Below are 5,328 nucleotides of genomic sequence, written 5' to 3' on the forward strand. Positions count from 1 at the left end.
TATTGTGGTGACTAAATTAGCTACAGAATATGACCCAAGCTACCACATTAGTGTATGCCTAAAGAATAGATCTGAAAATAAAGGATGATGAAGTCAAGTGTGACATACAGATCATATATCAATACCTAATATCTTATTATCATAATGCATCCCAATCCATGATAATCCCAACAACAGTTCAAGAAAATGGCAATCCTGTGTAGATAGTATAAACATACCCACTTCACTGTATATTTAATATCATGTGTTCAGCATATCAGTACCCAATAAGGACAACAAACCTACATTAGATTTCTTTAGTATAAGAGCAGATTTTGCGAAGCTTCTTAAAAATGTGATAATGCCTCAACGGCTGAGCGCCCTACTTTTGGCAACCTTGTTCAAAGAATTAAAAATGATTCATTTTACTTTTATAGGAGAGAAAACTATCACAAAAGGAACACTAAATACCTAAAAATGATGTAGTTCTGCAACAATCGTCAAGTTGTAGCATTTCCTCTGTATGTCAGCTATTCAGCACATCATGTGTTTATTTCTTTAACATCGGCCATGGGGTAGATGGAGGGGACCGGCAGCCGGAGCGAACCTGGGGAAGGATGAGGGGAGCCGATTAGGATGGAGAGCAGCAGGGCAGCGAGCTATTCGCCACCAGCTGCAGGTTTGCCCCCTTGGACCACACAAAGGCCACCGCTGTTTATCTGTGCCTTCAGGCCAGGGAGCCGGAACCGAGGAAGATCCATGAGGAGGCGATGGTACGCAGCTCTCCTGATTCATGTTGTTGCCTGCACGCACCTCTCGGCCGGCCAGCCGGAGCGGCGACGTAGCGCGCCGTGGTATCTCGGGTGGAGGCTAGAGGGCAGTATCAGGAGAGATGGGTCTATTGGTGAGGAGCGGTTTGGGCACAGCCGTGACTGGAGAGACCCACGCCACGGGGGGCTTTTTATACGCACATAGATCGGTAGAGCCACGACACGGGATTGAACCAGAATTTTTGGGAGAGACAGAGATAGCCCAGTCAAAGCGGTGGGCGGTCAAAGAGGTGGAGGTCACGAACGCTCTAGAGAGAACAGAGAAGATCATTACGTTCACACGTAAGTAGTTCTTGTGCGTCCCTGGTAACACGCGTAAATCATTAGAGGCAGTAAAAAAATCCAAAAAACCCAGGTAAATCATACCCTGACGGGCCTAGTCTTCTTAGTATAAATGAACACAAAAGCACCAACAATTATATGTATATTCTCATCCCACAACAGCTAAAAGTACCCAACTCTGATTCATACTGCTAGCGAACAAATTAAGAGGTGTTTCAGATTTTCTAACTATTTGAGTATGTTATGGGACCCATGCTCATCGTATAATTGAAATAAAACCTTAGGATACCCTAGAGTATTGTAGTCTCTTAAGTCACAATAAAGCAGATGGCCTTAGCATACCTTGTCACCCACAGCCATGTAACACTTGATTCCCAGCAGATGCTTCTACCAACTAATCAATGCGGTGATAAAGATTTAACATTAGTGAAGAGGAGATAAACCTTCACCTGAGCTTGAAGAAAGAAAATAGAATAGGCTCACCTTTGATCTGCAATAGCACTTCCTCAATCATGCAGTACACAAAACAACTTCTAGTTCATCGGTGAGCAAACGTACTGAAGCTCCTCAAAATATGAAAATGTTGAATTTTGGAGGGTAAATGTGAGTGTTGCCCCTGGAAACGTGAGCAGCCGTACTATCAGATATTGCCATACTGGCATAACTTGCTATATGAGTTGTAGCGATGAAACAACCTGTTCATGGTGGTGTACAGTTGTGCCCCCTACACAAGATCAAAATGACAAGCTTTGTAAATAAATTTTCCCTTTGCAATATTCTAGTGCAAGAAAAATAGATGGTTCGAAGAAGTTGAATATAAATAGGATTTGAGCAAACCATATATAACATAAAAATGAAAATGCAGAAACAAACATGAATGGGAGAAAGAGATGATTCACCCCTTTCTTTTTTGTCAAGCTGCTCTTCCACAAGAATCTTTCTCTTCTTTTCTCAGATATGAAATTCCACAAGATTATTTCTCTTCTTTTCTATCTCAGATCTGAAAAAACACAAATTGAGAAATCAAAATCACAGAATCAGAGAACTGGGATATAATAACTGGGGGAGGAAGAGGGGGGAGGGGAGCAACAAATAGGGATTGAGCAAACCATATATAACATAAAAATGAAAATGCAGAAACAAACATGATTGGAAGAAAGAGATGATTCACCCCTTTCTTTTTCGTCAAGCTCTTCCACAAGATCTTTCTCTTCTTTTCTATCTCAGATAAGAAATTCCACAAGATTATTTCTCTTCTTTTCTATCTCAGATCTGAAAAAACACAAATTGAGAAATCAAAATCACAGAATCAGAGAACTGGGATATAATAACTGGGGGGAGGAGGGGGGTGGGGAGCAACCTAGATTGGGGATGGTGATGCTGGACGACGAGCTTCTCCACTCCACGAGCGTCGCCTGGACCTGGAACTCCTGCTACTGTACTCCCACCACCCACCTCCATCCTCCTCTGCTCCTCCATTCCCACCACGAAGACCATGTTGCCCCTCCTCGCCCATGGTGGCGTTCCACCTTTCCTTCTCTCTCCTCATGTTCTATCTTTCCTGCAGATCAAATCGACTGCGGCCACCGCCCTTTGCCTGCAGGTGACCGCCGCCGCCGCCGCCGGAGAAACTCGCCTCCGCACCCGCACGCCTCAGATCCGCTGGATCCGAGATGATGAGGAATGGACTGAGTGAAGGGGACGAGGAGCTAGGGGAGGCGGCTGTAGGGTGGAGAGGGAAAATGTTTAGGGTTGGCGACAAGGAGGGAGAGGAGAGAGCCAAGGGGGCGCGGGGCTCAGGATGTGCACGTCAAGCACGGGGCGGGCGCGGAGTGGACATGATGATGGCAGGGGTTCAGCAGCGAGAAAAGGAGGAGAGTCTAAAAAGTAAGCACAATTACTGATCATTTTTACAATTGCTGATTTAGATTCCGATTCATACTCTAAAATAGGAGGGCTAAAATTCTGTATTCAACCCCTATAAATAAACTACACAAGATGATAGTGAGACTGCGTAGAGAGCTAAATGTGCAAGATCGACATCTTTGCTAGTAAAAGACTTAGCATTTTCTTCTTGAAGAAAGTACATCTCTACTTTTGGACAAAAGAATGCAACACATACAAAGATTGGAAAATCGCCATCGAACAAAAGCCATGTTCCACCATTCAAGTATCTGAACAAACAAGCATGGGATTGGTAGCAGTAGTGAATAGTATGCATAGATGTGTAGGCAAGTAACAAAGATTAGCGAAAGGGAAACAGATTATCCAAAAGAAGAAAGGTTTTATATATTTTCAACGTACCCAGCCATAAAATCATATGCTTCTTGATTAACAAAATGAACACACAATTAAGTAGGCATAGGAGGTGCACAATCATGTACCGAAAAAAGCAGAGATGGACAGGGATCAAGTTCATCCATCCATCTTCAAAAAGAGTTTTGAGTTCCGCATATATATAGAGATATAGATAGTGGTGTTCTGAAAATAGCTCTTCTTAATTCTGCATTTCTCCTAGGTACATCTATAAGAAATGCAGAGTGAAGCTGATATTTCCTTTCTATCCTCACAAATATTTTATTTTCAAGCCAATAATAAATTTAGATTGCTACTATTATAATTAGAGTACTTATATCAGAGATATTATGGTATAAGCACTTAATAAACTGCTATCAAAGAAGCATACATGACATAAGGGGTATTTTGTTGCCTCAACAATTAAAAAAAATAGAGCAGTACAAATCTTTAAAGGAAAAAGGCAAACCAAACTTGCAAACAGTGTGGGTTCCATGAATTTGCACAGAATTTAGACAAAGAAAAAGAAACTAAATTCAGACCACAGAACATGGCAAACCATGGAGAAGGAAAATCAGGAGATGCCAAAATCATTCAGCAATTTTGTCCCTTGGACCAAGAAGCAAAGACAATTTACTTATATACAGTATACGACCAAGAGCTTGCAGCAGGGTAATGAATAAAACAGAACTGCAAGTCTGCAAGAAAGAAGCATATTTACCTTATTAGTTTCCATTGGATTTCTAAGCTACAAAAAGTTGTTACATTAATGCTCTCAAGATTGGTAGGTTGTACCCTTTTCATAGTGTGGTGAAACTGTAATTAAATAAACTTTAATTGCATAGCTCTTGCAAGAGTATCACTTCATGTATGACCAATTGGAATCCTTGCTCTGTACTTAATAATTCTGCACTCCAAATAGCTACAACCCTCTACTGAATTTTTTTAACCAAGAAGCAATAATGTGACCATAATTAATGGCAAAAAATGTTCATTGCTCGTGTTAGAAGGATAAAATAACTACCTTTGGTAGGTACTTCAACTATGAAAGATCATGTAATAATTAGTGATTTACCTGAGAGTAAAAGGGTCGCAAGTATATTCATTAACTGCCCTCGTACAACCTGCAAATTGATTATGGAATGAGTTTCTGACGGGAAATAGAAAACACACAACACAAAAGAACAGTAGGTACCTGACATAGCTCCAGCGTGGTAAACTTTTTTGAGTGCTTCCAGTCATCTTTGGTGTCTTACTCGTGTCTGGCCATTGCCCTGCTCGTCAAGGTCACCGTTGCACCACCACTCACGGCAAGGCTCATGTACCAAGTATGCTCCAGCTGCCAACAGACAAGCAATGTTGCGGAAACCAATTGAGGCATTTTCACTAAGTAAAGCTACAAAACCATTTAGTAAAATCCAGTGGAACTATCCTACTACATGACTGAATCAATGAAACATAACAGGAGCTGCAGAAGCCACTCTAGATCTTTTTCACAAACCAAAGGTAGCATTTTAGGTACTAATTAACCCTGGGGCATATATTATCATTTAGTCAAATAACTGAATCAATGAAAATTGATAGGAAGAGAAGGAATGGGGGTGTTTCAGAACCATGGCTACACATACATGGCATACATCTGAAAAAGGGAAAATGAACAACCTAAATACATACTTGAAGGAAACAGGATAAAATAAACTGATGTATGAACTGCAATGTGATGAGATTATTAGTAGACATGATAAAATACATATGTACAAGTCATTATTTAATAGATTATGAATAGGAAGATCTTGGAAACAAGGATGAAATTAAATCTGGAAAGGAAACAAGAATAAATCAAATCTGACTAAATCCACGAGAGTACATGTGAAGAGAGGGAGAGAGAGAGAGGGGCAAGAAGCACGTGATTAACTTTTGATTCATATGGTGTGCTGCCTGT

At 40.9% G+C, this 5,328-nt stretch overlaps 2 long non-coding RNA genes across 9 annotated transcripts in view; one reads left to right on the top strand and one right to left on the bottom strand.

Annotated features, from left to right (window-relative positions):
• LOC123137019 (uncharacterized) overlaps positions 1-4,928 on the bottom strand; it is a 5,815-nt gene extending 887 nt beyond the window's left edge. Inside the window, exons 1-8 of one of the 2 annotated variants that reach the window (XR_006467638.1) lie at positions 4,582-4,928; positions 4,462-4,510; positions 2,452-2,971; positions 2,263-2,363; positions 1,991-2,091; positions 1,787-1,815; positions 1,575-1,707; positions 1,434-1,485 (exon numbers count right to left, since the gene is read on the bottom strand). This is a non-coding gene — a long non-coding RNA (uncharacterized lncRNA). Of the gene's footprint in view, positions 1-1,433; positions 1,486-1,574; positions 1,708-1,786; positions 1,816-1,990; positions 2,092-2,262; positions 2,364-2,451; positions 4,511-4,581 lie in introns of both variants that reach the window. The other variant, XR_006467637.1, reaches the window with a different exon arrangement.
• LOC123137018 (uncharacterized) overlaps positions 1-5,328 on the top strand; it is a 16,204-nt gene that overhangs the window by 6,486 nt on the left and 4,390 nt on the right. For 2 of the 7 annotated variants that reach the window (XR_006467632.1, XR_006467633.1), the window contains exon 4: positions 2,659-2,978. The exons of the other annotated variants lie outside the window; for them this stretch is intronic. This is a non-coding gene — a long non-coding RNA (uncharacterized lncRNA). The remainder of the gene's footprint in view (positions 1-2,658; positions 2,979-5,328) is intronic. 7 annotated transcript variants of the gene reach the window in all.

The sequence above is a fragment of the Triticum aestivum genome, chromosome 6B (assembly GCF_018294505.1).
Source record: "Triticum aestivum cultivar Chinese Spring chromosome 6B, IWGSC CS RefSeq v2.1, whole genome shotgun sequence".
Lineage (NCBI taxonomy): Eukaryota > Viridiplantae > Streptophyta > Magnoliopsida > Poales > Poaceae > Triticum > Triticum aestivum.